Genomic DNA, 16,846 nt, shown 5'->3' with positions numbered 1-16,846 from the left:
ACTGTGTAGATAAAGAATGAGCGGCTACAGCGGGAGGTTTTGTCTCGTATCCTCAGCGTCGGATGAACAGGGTTCCTTTGTGCAGCTCTGCAGTTTATTTTCATTTGTCTTAAAATAAGTTGTTATTGAGGCGCTTTATGCACCCTCCCTCCCTCCCCTCCTCCTCTCCCACCACCACCCCTTCAATCCCTAAACCCTCTCCCACAAGGTGCTTTAGTGAGCTGCTCGGTGCTGCTTCAGTGTTTTTTTCCTGTTTCCAAACGTCTCCCCCATCAGCTCAGATCTATAGGCCCCCCCCCTTCTTTTTTTTTAAACAGCAGCGCTCCTTCCCTTGGAGATGTAGAGCGCCCTTTAAAAAGGAGGATCTCCATATATAACCCCCTCCATATTATCTTTATTCTGTACCATAAATAGGTCCTTCCTCTTGGACAGGCCTTGGGAAGAGGATGTGGGTGATGATGAGCACGCCCCGGCTCTGCTGAGATAGCACTACGAGCTCCAGGTCTGAGTTTGAGCTGCCGTGCCTGGCGGCCAGATGTGGCCAGATGTACTTTGTCCTTCGCTTTTGTCCAGTCTGGTGTCGTTGTTCTCCAAATGTTTGGAGCCTGTATCAAAGAGCTCGTTTCTTTCTCTATGTTAACGTGGCTTCATCAAGACTTAACGCTGATTAATCTGGATCATCGTTAAGTGTTTTTAATTTATTGAGCTTATAAGGAGTGACTTTTCAAATAGGACGCATTAGTGGTTTTACTTTTATTTCCAGTTATCATCTCATTGAGTCTAATAGAGTAACACACACTAAATCAACTTGCTCCCTGGTGGACAAACTGTGTATTGGTGATACAGTTTCTAAATTACCTCAGATTTAGTTTTGGCATTTGTGTGTTGCAGTTGCATGATACTCGTGTTATGTCGTGTTACTGCGACTAAAAGTTGATTTATCAATAAAAGCTAAATGTGACAAAGTGCAGCAAATACATCGTCACATATCTGAAGCATTTGACTTAAACCTGCAGTGTAAAACTTTTATATATAAATGAACTTTTGTTGCATTAAAGCCAAACGAGTTCACACAATGCTAATTAAGCTCGTCACCATCAGATAAAGCTCTCTGTATTTCAGTTTGCTGAGTTTTTAAATCTCCAGCTGTTTGGATGTGTGCCAGAGACCTCAGCCGGTTGAGCGGCTAACTTGCGGTTAGCTTTCTGCCAACTTGAATGGGAATCAAGAGAAAAGTCAGCACACTGCAGCTCCTAATGAAGGCATTTATAAGGATATCACCAGCGTGACATTTCGAGAACAATGCTCTTCTTCAGACTAAAAATCAACTAAAACATCACCATCTTAAATTCACAAAAGGCCATGGTCACCTGTCATGGTCACATGATGTGCCAGTCCCACTTAATACTTTTCAGGTGTACAGATGGGTGCAAACAAAAGAATGTATGAATAAAAAAAAGAAAAATAAGAAAAAAGAACAATCTATGTACATAAATGCAAAATGATAGTACTATGACCCATATTTGATAAGAACAAAATATTTAGACATATAGTTGTAAATTATGTATATACATATACAAAAGATACAGATATGACCCTCAGAGCACAATAGTAGAGCATCGGGCCATATAGCCATCATCATATCTATATAGCTAGATTTATTTATTTATTTATTTTTAAATGGGGATAAAATACACTTACCAAAATTATTTTCTCGACCAACTGGATCAAATTCTGATAGTGAAACAAGTCATTTCACAGGGTTTGTGTGACGCTTAAAACAATTTATCCATCGTTTTACAGCCACAACAATAGCAACAGAGTAGGCTACAGCAGAGCCTGTCTGACATGTAATTACTCTCACTGCCTGTAGGGGGAGACAAAAGTCCCGCACTGTAGCTTTAACATCCACTGAATAAATTAATTAATAAATAATTTAATAAATAAGTAAAATAAGAGAGAAAAGCTCTTGTCTGAAGAGGCGAAAATCTGTTGAGACCCCTAAAATTAACACATTAAACAAACCAAATCGTATTTCCATAATTTTTTTTCACCTATTTCAGGTTCGATTATCGCTCTTTTAATCATCTCATCTTGTACGAACCCTCGTCTTCTGCAAAGGTTTAACAGCAGCTCCACCAACTATCTTATCTTACTGACTCTATTCCTGATATTTACAACAGTAGATCAATAAAAATGCAAATTAATTAAACTCTTCTTCTGCCGATTTTCAGGAAATTCCGTTGAAATTTACTTGATTGACACCTACTTATACCCTGATACCGAAATATGTGCAATAAGCGCTTTTATCCTCCGATTTATCAGTTCATCTCCTGGCTGTACTCAAGCTGTTGACTCATTTTGTTACCGTGGTGATCCAACGTGTTTAAAAAGTGAGTCAGTAAATCCGAATTAAGCCCAAAGAATAACTGGCTAACCCCTCTGAAATGCTTTGTAGTACTTTTTCGTCCTGATCTCGCCCCTTTTGTTTCACAGTTTGTTCATATACTCCTCCGCTCCATAGACCGGACATGATGGCTGCTGCCCATGACCTGGATTCACTCGTCGTCTGCAGCAGCTTGTCTTGTTTCAGCCCTCAGCCACATTTTTTCCAGGCATGTCAGAGTTCAGTCATTTGGTGCGAATATGACTCACCGAGGATCAGGTAGTAAAGACGTTTGCTGACACACATGGAAATCCAGTGTGGGAGCTGGACTTAAAAAAAAAAGAAAAACGCAGTTGTTCCTTTGGCATGCAAAGTCTGGTTACATGGCTCGTAGTCTGGTTGGCAGGGGGACACCACCATCTCCTCTCTCTCTCTCTCTCTCTCTCTCTCTCTCTCTGTGGAGTATTTACAGTGGTATGAAACCTGCTTTATAGGGGCCACGACAAATGGTTTTCATTACCAGGGCCTTTTTATGAATGCAGAAATGAACTGAAGAGCAGACTCTGAATCTTTTCACATGTGAGTCATTTTATATTTAAGGTCACAGCTGCTCTTAAAGAAAAAAAAAGGAAAAGGTACCTCTAAAGGTGTACATGGGTCAGTGACAAATAAGGGTTGGCAAGGTGAACAATTTAAAAAAAAAAAATGTTTTAATTATTATATTTTATATTTATATTTTTGTTGGTTTTATATCATTTGAAATGACATTTGCACCATTTTTTACCAAAAGTAAGACTGAATGCTGCTGTAAATGTCAAATGGTGTAACCACAAAAGAATTATAAATATTTTATCCACCTACAGTGTATTTAAGTGTACTTACAACAACTAATTACTTCATTTTAAAACATCAAATAAAAAGAAAAAAAAGTAGCATTTCTACATTTACATTTATTTTATTATTTTTGGGCTTTTTTGCCTTTTATTTATATAGTAACTAGCAGAGAGGCTGACAGGAAACAGGGAAAGAGAGAGAGGGGAATGACCTGCAGCATAGGTCTCTGGCTGGATTCGAACCAGGGACACTGCGTTTATGTGGCATGAGCTCTAACCCTAACCCACCAGTCACATTTATTTTCCTGTATATATAATCAGATTTTTATGAAGAAATACCGGTTACACCAATTGACACTGGGTTACATCACGTCTTTGACCCACATGTGAAGCAGATTTCTGTTGGCTGCACATGTAACGCACACAGACCAGATCCTGCCACTAATGATGGCTCACCGGCTACGACTGCTGACTTCTTAATGAGGTCCGACTAAGCCGAGGCATCATGCAAATTTACAGGATAGAGGGCCTCCGCCGACCCCACCGGGGCTTTCATAGCTCCAGCTGTAGACCCTGCACATCTCCTCTCCGAGGCCCCGGTGTCACATTTCTTGTAGGTGGATTAGCTCTCCAGCCTCACATGGAGCTGTGCACATTACTGCCCGTTAAACTGTCTGCCCCTCAATGGGGGTTTGTACCCCACGAGTCTGATTTACAATCCTTAATTCAGAATATCCCTGACAATCGTCCCCCCCCCCCCCCCCCCCCCGTCTCGCTTTAGCCGCCCCTCCAACCTGAAACAGTTACGATGGACCATCTGCTAACGGATCGTCGCTTTCTGTCTTTACTAAAGCGGCGGCTAGCTATTATTTTTGTTATCGATAAACCAGCCAGACAGTTTCCTTTAACAATTTAGTCCTAAAAATGTAAGAAAACAGTAAAACAATGTACATCACACTTTCCCAGAGCCAAGTCGTCATCTTCAAATTACCTGTTCTGTTCGACCAACGGTCAAAAACCCAAAATACATTCAGTTTACAGTCACGAGACAAAGAAAAGCAGTAAAACTAATTCTCTTCTAATTTCGTTATCAATGAATCTGTCAGATAATTTTTATCAATTAATCGATAGTTGTTTGGTCCAAAAAATGTCTGAAAATGGTGAAAAATGTAGATTGCCAACCGACCGACAGTCCACAACACAAACATATTCAGATTATTGTCATAATAGACTAAAGTAAACATAAATATTCACATTTTAGAAGCTAAAACCAGAGAATTTGGACTCAAAACGATTCATTGATTATCTAAATACTTTAAAATAATCGACTTATCATTGCAGCTCCATCCAAGACAAAGAAAAGCAGCAAATAAGCTATTTTAGAAAGTGAAAAGTAGTTATTGATCAATCTTCAAAATTCAAACTGAAATGTGTTCGGTTGACATTGTCCTTTTGTTTTATTGATGTCGTCTCATGTCATCATCAGGAGTTCAGACGTTGCATGTGTGTAAATCCCTGCTTTGAATAGAAGGTGTGAGCGTGATGAGCGTGATGAGCGTGATGAGCGTGATGACCGTGTGACGACGTTTCCTGCTTTACATGTCGTTTGCATCGAATTTCACATTGGTCACACTTCGCCTCTGGTGTCGCCTCCAGGAGAAGTTCATCCATCCAACGGGGGGAGTTTCCAGCCAAGTTTTCCTCCATTAATTAAGAAACACTTAAGGTTTTATTGCCTCCTTGACATTTCTTGTGTCCGGCTCTCGTTTATCTCTCCACGTCACCGTTGAGTTTTTCGAGCAGTTACTGAAGAATCCTCACTCGGGGGGGGGGAGTGGATGGTGGAGTCAGGGTGGAGGAGGGGGGGGGGGGCGGGGGGGGGGGGGGGGTGACAATAGTCCCTTTTATGTTGAGTTATCCTCATTCCCCTTGTGTTAGCTCCAGGGGACCATGTGACCGGCTCTCATTCAGGTCATGTTGGCCTGTTCAGCCTTTGACCCTCTTAGAAAGGAAAGCGAATCCCCCTCCTTCAATGTCCCATTCATCTCGTACAGATGTCTGCGCGCGTTAATGTCCGACACAGCGGAGATATGACAATCTCCGAACAAGACTTCATTCAGTTGTTTTTTTTTTGTCGAGTGGTGCGAGTTGCTTAACTGACTGCGTGTTTGTGCTGCTGTCTTGACATGTTGAATTATCTCTGCACAGGTGCCAACGACACGCATTTCTCTATTTAAACTGTAATGTTTGACCTTAATAAGAAGTTTTATCTGAAGTTTTTAACTTTCTCAGGATTTTCTTCTGGTAGTTTGACATTATCGTGAGCCAAAATATTCACCTGCCAATCATTAGACATAAATGTTGAATCTCAAGAGCCAAACCAGCATCCAACAATATATAATTTAGATAGATAGATAGACAGATAGATGGATAGATAGATGGATAGATAGACAGATAGATGGATAGATAGATAGATAGATAGATAGATAGACAGATAGATAGATAGATAGATAGATAGATAGATAGATAGATAGATAGATAGATAGATAGATAGATAGATAGATAGATAGATAGATAGATAGATAGATAGATAGAATGATAGATAGATAGATAGATAGATAGATAGATAGATAGATAGATAGAGTGATAGATGGATACATAGATGGATAGATAGATAGATAGATAGATAGATAGATAGATAGATAGATAGATAGATAGATAGATAGATAGATAGATAGATAGATAGATAGATAGAGTGATAGATGGATACATAGATAGGTAGATACAACCTATACAAAAACTTTGAAGTTAAAATCCGAGGGTGAGAGCAGGTTGATGCTTGTGATGAGGATGTTTAGCATGTTTAATGTTCGCCAAGTTAGCCGTATTAGTTTAGCCTGTTGGCATGACAACTATGGCTAATTATAAACACAAATTACAGCTGAAGCTGATGGGAATGTTATTGATTTTTTAGGTATAAACCAAAAGTATACGACTGATTCTGACGTGACCATTGGATGAGAAGTCAGAGGATCAACAAAGATACTCAAATTCATCCAGTGAGGAACATTATTATGTCTTTATACCTCATGACAAACTCTTCAATCACTGTTGAGATATTTCAGTCTGAACTAAAGCCGATGACTCGCCAACTGACTATCAGTCATCGTCATCCACCACTCACCAGCACAATGCCAACATGGCTAAATATAAATTACTGACATGAAACTATTCTTTGATAAGCTATTAACATTTTGTGCCAGTTTTTTTGTTGTTGTAGTTTTTATGCATTAAAGTCCATGTTACTTGTTTTTATCTCTAACTTGGTTCTGTAAGATTCCCACTCTGAAAACTCATGAAATAGTTTGCAAATTGGATGTTTTGTGGCCCGTAATCTATGGTGTTATCATCAAAATTATAAATATCAGTGAAGAATTATTGTTATTATTGGTAACTGTGAATACTTAAGCAACGACAGGAATCATGGCTGTAAATGTGTTATATATGAACTTCGATACGTTGAGGTTTGTCTAGCTGCTGAACATTTTTAGTGATGTGATGCTAACTCCTCCTTGTTGGGTTTATGTTTTTTTAGCTTGTAGCTCGTACACATCTTTAGAGATTTTTCTTTAGAGAATATATTAAGACCTCAAACACACACACAGAGATGAGTAGGCAAAAAGCATCAATAGAAACATAAAAATAGAGAAAACGGTACTGAATTTTTAGCATTTTATTGAATTGCATCCATAAACCCTCAAAATTTGACAATTTTTCTAACCATTTATTAGTGTCTATATTTAAAAATTATTGCATAATTGTTGTTTGTGCCCAAATATTGCTGAACTTTAACTATTTTTAGTAAATAATACATTCATTTTTGTGTATTAAAACAAATAAACACTCACACACAAATACTGTTTAGTATGATGGGATTGAGATATTATATATTTAGAGCTACTTGATGAATAATTGAGAATTTCCATGCATGTCAGTTTTGCTTTCTAGGAAGTGAAACTATCTCCAAACCCCCTTTTTTAAAACTGCAAATACTTTTATATTCTTTAGTATTTCATTGTGCAATGAACCCCGTCATGAGCTGCGTCCTTAAGTTTTGAATTTAAATTGAACAACCTTTTACAATGAGTCAGGATTTAGTTGAAGCAGTGTGTGCGACGGTCGGACGCTGGGTGTCTCTTTCAACCACTAGGTGGACACAGATTAGAGACCTGGATGATGAGGGCAGACGAGGGCAGACGGGGGGGGGGGGGGGGGGACCAGACCATATGTGTGAGTAATAAGAGGATAAATCCCGACTGAACACACCAGCTCTTTTTGATCTGAGTAATGTTTGATGTGTGTAGCTCATCGTCTTCGTCTGGCCTGTGTTGATTTTTCTGATGACCTGTGCAGTTTTTTTTGTTTTACCCTGGGGGGGGGGTGTCCAGTCTGGGGCTCATTTTATAGTTGATTGTAGTAGAAGTATTTTGGGTTTTCCCCCACATTTTTTCCCACAGTGGATTCATCAGTGTCGACATTATCTTTTTTGTAAAACACAGCTGCAGCAGCTTTCATTTATTTATTTATTTTTTGCTCATTTTCAATTGGAAATTCGGTGAATGTGGGGCATTTCTATACTTCCCCAGAAACTGTTTTTGGTCAAATCTGAATGACAATAGCTTGAAACAAGTGACATTCATGTGAGCCTTCCCCCCCGAGGGCACTTGATTTTGACTATAGGAAGTCTGGTGCTGGGGGTAAAGTCGATTGAGGTCAGGTCTCTTTGTCTACTCAATTAGGGTCAAATTAAAAAAGAAATCACTCAACTTTAAAATGAGTACGTATAGATCTGTTGGTCACAGAGTTGTTTGCAGAAGTAGGGGATGTTTTCTTTCTTTCTCTCTCTCTCTCTTGCATTTCTTCTTTATTGTATTATCCTCCCACATTCTGGCCATGAAAAACCCGTGTTTTCTTCCTCCTGTTGTTGTTGCCTTGGCGCCCAGTCATTTTGTCATCAGACTCGGGTTTAGTGTGTCTGGTATGTCTGGGGAGGAGTATGAGGATGATGTGGCTTCATTAACAGGGAGAGCACATGAGTCACGCAGGGGTGAAACACCGGACCTGTTTTACTTAAAATCAGCAATGTCCAGTAGAGCCGGGGATCGGGTGACGAAATAAATCGATACCAAGTAGTATCGAAATGTCTCCCGTCAAATGATACCTGCAATCGATCCTTTTTGAGTTAGAAAATATGACTCTTTGTATGGACTTACAATGCTGCTCACAAGCGTTCCTCAATTAAGAGTCTTATTTTTAAGACTTTCAATATGCATTTGTGTAAAAATCAAATCATTTAGATGTGGAGGAGCGGTGGTGCTTCTATTCACATGATGGGTATCGAATGAAGTACTCAGTTGGCATCAGTATCACTTTAAGGATACTTTGATTGGTACTGGTATCATCATTTTTTAAATGATACGCAGCTCTAATGTCCAAAGAATCAGGATGCTGATTTTTATTTATGGAGTCGCCCTTTAAATGCTGCAGCACACAGGCAGGAGATTGTTTGTGACAGACATGTTCTCACCTACTGAAAATACTGTGGGTTGTTTTTAGCTGAGGGAGGGGTGGAGGCGGAGGTGGAGGCGGAGGCGGAGGTGCAGGAGTCACAGTGACAGTGTTTTGTTTACCGCGTTTCAAAGACGGCCGGCACACGCATCTGTAATGATATCAATACTACTACATGTTCAAAAAAGCTTTGTTGACATGACAGTACAGGACAGAAGATCACTAACGTTGACAAAGCAAGGGTGTCAAACATGCGGCCCGTGGGCCAGAACCCGGCCTCGCCAAGGGTCCAATCCAGTATGAAAGACTGCAGGAAAATAACTCCAATATTTCTGCTGCTTTTCCAGCCTGACCAAAGTACAACTGTCTGAAAAAACTATGAATACATACTGTCACATTTAAACCATTAATTCAACACACAAAATGATGTAGCTTATAATAAAGTTATAATATATTATTTGTAGGTTGTTATGTAATGGTTTTACTGGTCCAGCCTACATAGGATCAAATTGGGCTGTTTGTGGCCCTTTAAATAAAATGATATATTGGCCTACCACATATCGGTGTCGTCCGATATGTGCCGATATTTTTTTTAAAGATATATAGGCTGCATTTAGGGGAGTTTTTCCTTGCCGCTGTCGTCAAGTGCTGATCATATGGGAATGTTGGGTCTGTTTTGCAAAAGCTTTCAAAATGCCATAAACACGCCTTCTCATTCGCTGTGAATTCTCTGGGAGATAATCTCCTGTATTCACACCTGAGCTCAGTCTGATATGACCTGAACTTTGTACTCAGGATAAAGTCTGTTTAATGTTCGGTGCAGCTGATTCAGACGTTTATGTTCTCAAATAAAGCTCCTCCCGGCGACGTATAGATAAGTTCAGGGGTGTGTGTGTGTGTGTGTGTGTGTGTGTGTGTGTGTGTGTGTGTGTGTGTGTGTGTGTGTGTGTGTGTGTGTGTGTGTGTGTGTGTGTGTGTGTGTGTGTGTGTGTGTGTGTGTGTGTGTGAAGCAGAGTTTCATTTGTCGTGTGCTGACCATTCAGACACGACATAGAGGCAGATTTTCTCTCCTGATGCAGGCGGCAGCTGAAACAAAGAGGAAGAACTGAACCAGAGCTTAAAACTATTGATTCATGTATTGATTACACGATTGGCAACGTTAACGTTGAATTATTTTAATTATCGATCAGTTGTTTGTTGTAGTGTGAAAAGGTCAAATATATTTATGTTCTGTGGTTCCAGCTTCTCAAATGTGAAGATCTGATGCTTTTGTTTTGTTTCATATAATCATAAAAAGGTTGTTAAATTATAATATTATGATATTTTTTTAAAGTTATCAACAAATTGGTGACTATTTTGATCTTAAATTAATCATTGAAGTTATTTTTCTAGGACAAAATACCAAATAAAGTTCCAGTTTGTAATTTGTGAGTATTTCCGTGATAGTACATTTATTATCTTCGGCTTTTTCAGTGTTGCTCAGACAAAACAAGACAATTAAAAGAAACTAATAATTATCGTCTATCAATTGATCTGTGGAGTATTTTCACAATGAATCATGTGATGCCCGTTATATTCCTTTCACAGAGCTCATTGTAATGTCTTCAGATGTCTTATTTTACCCGACCATTAGTCCAGAACTCAAATATACTCAGTTTACCATCATACTGTACGTGTATATGACCCAGAAACGCATCAGATCCTCAAATTTGAGAAGTTGGTACCAGGACGTGTTTGCATATAGAAAATTTGATTATCAAAATAGTTGCTGACACATTTTCAGTGTCCCATTTAATACAAATAATCGACTATTTTTTAGCAGCTCCAATGAAGACACGCTACCTTCTGCTTCAGGGAAATGTGATTTTCATTTGTTGACCAATTATTAAAATTTTTGGCCTTTTTCAAACAAAAACAATCATATACGACATGAAAGTCACTATAACTTAGTTTTGAACGATCTGAATATGCCACCTCGACCTCTGCTAACTTGTAGAGGCTAATTTTTACCTTATTGTCAAGCAAACTATCGATAAATAGAGAAAACAATCATCAGATTAATTGATAATAGAAACAAACATCAGTGGGGAGTTTTAAACCTCTTCCTTTCTTTCAGATATCTGATGACTTCTCTTCTTCCCTTTTTTTTGTTCTCTTCCTCTTCCACACGCAGCACTCAGTCCAACACTTATTACCGCTGTGATTGAGAAAGACAATCCTCTTAACACAGAGCCTGCTTTCTTTCTAGGGCAGCGAGCGGCTCTGTAAACGACTCCTGTCACTTCAGCCGGGGCCGTCGGATATCCTCATATCCTCTCTGTTACGTCCCCTTTGTCCCCCTACATGGTGAGGGTCTCTCTTCTTTTTTTTTTTTTTTTGAAACACAACCCCCCCCCTCTCTCTTTCTCTCTTTCCCTCCTTCTCTATCATTTTACAGCCCGAGCCGGCAGCTGCAGGGTTAATGTTTAGCAGCAGCAGCAGCACAAGCCAGAGAGGCAGGAGTTGGAGGAGGAGGAGGAGGAAGAGGAGGAGGAGGAGGGGAGAGAAGAGAAGAGAAGGAGAGGCAGGAGAGGTGGGGGCTGGTCCACAGCTGTTGTAGTAGGCAGGGTCTATTGGGGTAGGAAGCCTGCCTCACTCACTCGCCCTGGAACAATGGGAGACATGGCAGCCTCTGCAGACAGCACAGGCGCATACACACACACACACACAATGCACATACCCAAGGACGGGGCCTTTTTCTAGCCCGTAGCGTAGAGGAAACCGGCTTCCTCGCCACGCTCAGAGGGGGTGACGGCACTTTCAACAGGGAGGAAAATAATCTCCTCCGCAGCCGGGAAACAGAAATGTAAGGTTGTGGCCTCTCTCTCTTGTTTCTGTCGCTCTTTTTTTCCCTTCTTCTTCTTCTTCTTCTGCTGCTGCTGGTGGTGGTGCCTTTTTTTTACATGCTGCTGCTGCTGAGAGAGAGAGGAGAGAGAGAGATTTCAGATGACTTGAATGACAGGAAAAAGACAGCAGGAGCAAGGTGAGCTGAAGGAAGGAGAAAGAAAAGAGGGGAGGAAATGTGTTAAAAATGTGTAGATAGCGGTGCAGTTTTGGAGCTGACATGTTGTTTTTAGGCTGTTCCTGTGTCTCAATGAAGCAGATTTTTTTACTTGTGTGAGGATGAAGTGATGTGACAGCGCTAGGATGACTGTTTCCTCTCTTTTTTTTGTGTTTTTTTCTGGGTTTTTTCTGGTGTTGACTTGACATGAATGGACATGAGATGACTGTTAGGGCAGGTCTGATTTCCTGTGTGTGTGTGTGCGTGTGTGTGTGTGTTTAGCTGTTAAATTCGTGGTCTCGCTCACATTTAGAAAAAAACCCACAGTGTCGCTTTATGTTGGATTGTTTTGGTCTCAGCTAACAAAGTGTCATAAATCTGCCAGGCGATGCAGAGGAGAGATAGAGAGTAGGGGGGGTGTTACGCTGGATTTTTAGGAGGATGTTTTTTCGTTTGAACGTGTGCGATAAAAGATATCAGAGAGCGTCAGAGAGGGTTGGTGATGCTGCTGTTTCCTCTCTGGGTGTGGAGGTCGCCCTGGCAAGAGATTTTAAGGATCCCTTTGCGTTCCTTCTGTTCTGTATGTGTGTGTGTTTGATTGCTCTCAGACGTACATGGCGCACATCCAAACCTTTCAGGGCCTATTGGGGGAAAAGGGGAGCTCCCATCCTCCCTTCCTCCTCCTCCAAAAAAGAAAAACCCCTCCCCCCACCTTCTCCTCTCCTACCCCCCTCTCATCCCAAATATTGCTTCTGTATGATTCGTCTCGGTTCATATAGCCAAACATCAGACAGGAAGCAGCACACAGAGGGAACCCCTTCACCCCCCCACCCCCCACCCGCCTCGCCGCCAGCCTGATTCTGTCTCACCCACGTCTTTGATATTTATCACAAACTGCGTTAAAAGATGCAGACAACGCTATGGTAATAAAAAAAAATTGACTTTGGCCCACATTTTTTGGGGGGTTGAAAGGGCGATCAGTCTTCCCCAATCTTGTTTAATTCCTCCATTTGAGGATTTAGGTTTTTGTCACATTGTTTACATCTTCCGCCTACACACACACACACGCGCACGCACGCTTTGCCGACACAGCAATAACTTCAATCTGCGCCTTTTCTCCCAGATTGGCAGATGGAAACGGGTGCTGTTTGACATATCCTGAGACGGCCTTGCCTATGCCAAATCCCCTAAGAGTGCGACTGACATGATTTAAGAAGCTTTTGTGCATTTTTTCCCCCTTCTTCTTCTTCTTCTTCGTCTTTGGCTGAGTCGCCTTTTGAACATTTTTTTTCTTCTCCCCAGACTTGCCCTCATTCCACGAATATATTTGACTCATCCTCAACTTGCAGCATCTCACCCTAAAAAACCTGCACTTGACTCAATATTTCATCATTTTCTGTCGTCCGTCTTCGCTAAATAAACACTGGTGACGTTTCTTTTGTGTGTGTGTGTGTGTGGGTGATCCCCGCCGTCCCTTTTGTGATCCTGCTTCCCTCGACGCGGATCACAGATCACCCGGCTTGTTATGTTTGTTTCCCAGGGCCAGGTGTACGTTGTACCGAGGTGGACTCGGCCACAACAGATGAACTGCTCCTGCTCTATTAAAACCCAGATTGAGAGGGCAGATGCTCAACACCTCTAATCCCATTTCAATTTGATAAGATCTAAACGGATCAGGCCGTGTTACCCTATAGACGGCTTTGGAAATGAAGAGTTAACGCCGCGGCTCGGTGTCTACACACATCGGAGGTGATGAGACAAAAACGTCGGCTGCAGGGAAAGACGTGGCGTCCCATTTTTAAAATACAAATTAAACATTATTAACAAGAAAGTCTTTTAATAGGTGAATCCCACGTTAGACTTAAAGTAAAATAAATCATTGCGTGGCGTTCAACGTGTGTTATCAGAAAGACATAAAAGGGGAGTTCTTAAACGCTGTGTCTGCTGAATTATTCATCCAGCTTTCTTTCATTACACTTTACAATGACTCAGAGATGAAAGGAAAGACGAGCGGGGGAGAGATTGAGGAAGGGAGCGAGATAGAGGAGTGGGTGTGGGTGGAGGGGGGGTTGTGGAGGCTTGTGGTCCTGGCATAGCTGGCGTCTGCTGAGCGCTGGTATCTCCCGAGGGGCATCGGAGCGTCTTCTTCCTCTCCTCCCGGTTTCCTGTTCGCTCGCTGAGGAAAAAGCTGCAGCCTCTGCCCGCCGCAGCCCGTCACACAGAGGTGACATTGGTCTCCCAAAAAAAAAACACCTGAAGCGACCGGCCGGCTCTCCACCAAACTTTTTTTTTTCCCCCCCGAGATCTCTGGTTTCGAGCGGCCAAATCTTGTGGTTTCTGTCTTATGATTCGCAGCGGGGACACAAATAGGATTGGCAGAAATGTCAGGAGGTTTCTCGCCAAAAAAACCTCGGTGGAGGAAGAGGAGGCTGAGAGTTTACTGATGTTTTTTCTTCTTCTTCTCTTTTTTCTTCAGCTCCTCGGCTTTGTTGTTGGGAGACAGCGGCGCCTGACAGGAGACTGACTCCTCTTCAAGGATCATAACGGGAGCTGAAACCACAGGTGAGCGTGTTAGCATGTGCAACATTCAAAATGGGACTTAACAGATATTTTTACCATCCAATAATCAGCTTTCTCGATTAATCAATGAATCATTTTCTCTATAAAATATCAGAAAATAGTAAAAAATAAAATCCATTACAAGTTCTAAGAGTCCAAAATGATGATATCAAATCGCTTTAGAGCTGATTTTCTTTGTCATTTTCTGATTGTGCAGGTTGTTTTCTCAGTTAATTGATTACTTATTTAGTCCAGAAAACATCAGACACAAGTGTAAAAAGTTCCAGGTGACATCTGAAGATATTCAGTTTTTACAATGATATAAAAAAAAGAGAAAAGCAGCAAATACTTTCATCTGAGAAGCCGGACCAGAGATTATTTAACTGGAAAATGAAAACGATTAATCAATTATCAAACTTAGTTAATGGTTAATTTTCTGATGGAACATCCAAAATGGGCCAATTTTTCAGCATATCAGTTCAATAAGAGTTATTTTTACCATCCAATTATCTGCAAATGGCTTTCTCTATTAATCAGTGAATCATTTTCTCTATTAAAATGTCGGAAAATAGTTAAAAAAAAATATCCATTACGGGTTTCCAGAGTCCAAAAGTGATGATGTCAAATTGCTTTAGAGCTTAAATACTCCACTTTGAGAAGCTGGAAGCAGAGATTGTTTAACTGGAGTTTATGAAACCTTTAATCAATTATCAAACTAGTTACTGGTTAATTCAACTAATTGACTAACTGTCTAATAGTCTAAGCTCTACAGTTCTTCATTTCATGTGTTAGTTATCATCAGAGTATTTAAGTATTTAAGTGAAAATCATCTGAACTGAGCGAGGTGAAGAAAGTATTGATGGTTGAGTTGTTGCTTGTGTCTCTGCTGGTTTGTTATCAGGTGCTTTTGTAGGTGTTTACTTCACTGAAAATGAAAAAGCACATCATGTTTCGGTGTCGTACACACACGAGAAGTTCAGACCAACCTTTTGCAGAAGTCGCTGTCGGGATAATTTGTTTAAAGATATTTATTTACAGCAGCTGACACGTTAGAGATACTTTTCCTCTGGTGTTGAGTTGCACTTTTATTTGTTTGCCGATGAATGCGCAGCAGTGTCCGACTCCTCGCTGCCCATGTACAGGTATCTGTATCTGAGTCGTTTTTAAGGAAGTACAAAAAGGAAAACCACATGCTCGCTTTGGCTCGGAGGCTAACACATGATCCCGCGTGTTTTTGTTCAGCGATTTGGATCTTTTTCTTTTCTTTTTTCTTTTCTTTTTTTTTAAAATGCTCGAGATCGCTTCGCCTCGCTGCACTTTGTTTATACTTTGGTGAAAGTCTGATTTCGTGTGTTTTTGTTGTTGGTGGTGTGTGAAAGGTTGAGGTTTTTAAACGACAAAATAAACCTCTGTGCTGACTCTGACCTCACACTCTTTATATCTGTTTTTTCTTTTCTCTTTTTCACCTTTTTTTTATCTCCATCATTTTTATAATCAAGTACCGCTTTGTTTTCATCGTGAAAAAGGAAACAAACTTTTTAAATTACCATGAAAACAATATCCAAGAAAAAACACTTTTCTGTTAAAGACTGGTTTATTCATTTATAAACACATACATTTATACTCCAAAACTTTTATTTGAAACACAATCAAAACACACATATTACACCAGAAACAGTGTGTCGGGTTAATGGTTAATGGTCCGGTGATGATATGCTTAACTGAACTGGACCGGTATATTAACTCAGGCCGGGTTCGGATTAGGCTGAGTTTCAGTTAAACCTAAAAAAAGAACATAGTAACTTTACATATTTAATACAGTGTGTAGTCCATGTTTTTACTCAAAGGACCAATGTGCAGAATTTTGTGGCATCTACCAGAACAGACTTGGCAGATGTGGAACATAACATTCACAAGTAACGTAAAAACCAGTGTATAAGTCGCACCGGTGTATAAGTAGCAGTCTATTTTGGGGGATCTCATTCAGGGGACAACGCATTTCTATTAAATTATTTGAATGAGTAGCTATTAGTGGCGGGAATCACCAGAGGCTCCACGATACGATATGATCACGATACTTCTGTCATAATACAATATTATTGCAATTTTAAATATATTGCGATTCATTATATTTTTTCACCTGCAAATTATGTCCCCAAAGGAAAAATAAACTTCTATAATAAAAGATTGATACTTGGCGTGTGTGTATCGATACAATATTGTCATGCATATTGCGATACTTTGCTGTATCGATAGTAGCTATTCATTTATAAACACAGACGTTTAAATTCAAACTTTTTTAATAACTTTTTTTATTTGACACACAATTAAAACACACATATTACACCTGAACCAGTGTGTCGGGTTAATGGCTAATAGTTAATGGTCCCGTAATGATTTGCTTAACTGAACTGGACCGGTGTATTAACCCAACTCCACTCATTACCACACTGATTCTTA

The 16,846-nt window shown here is 40.3% G+C and overlaps 1 protein-coding gene across 2 annotated transcripts in view; it reads left to right on the top strand.

The window, feature by feature from the left end:
• nckap5l (NCK-associated protein 5-like) overlaps positions 1 to 16,846 on the top strand; it is a 45,905-nt gene that overhangs the window by 9,269 nt on the left and 19,790 nt on the right. For both annotated transcript variants that reach the window (XR_009925601.1, XM_062427724.1), the window contains exon 2: positions 14,304 to 14,389. The gene's annotated coding sequence lies outside the window, so the exon portion shown is untranslated. The remainder of the gene's footprint in view (positions 1 to 14,303; positions 14,390 to 16,846) is intronic.

Source organism: Scomber scombrus, chromosome 10, assembly GCF_963691925.1.
Source record: "Scomber scombrus chromosome 10, fScoSco1.1, whole genome shotgun sequence".
Taxonomy (NCBI): Eukaryota; Metazoa; Chordata; class Actinopteri; order Scombriformes; family Scombridae; genus Scomber; species Scomber scombrus.
The sequence above is the reverse complement of the archived record's forward strand: the minus strand, read 5'-3'. Positions and strand labels throughout refer to the sequence as shown.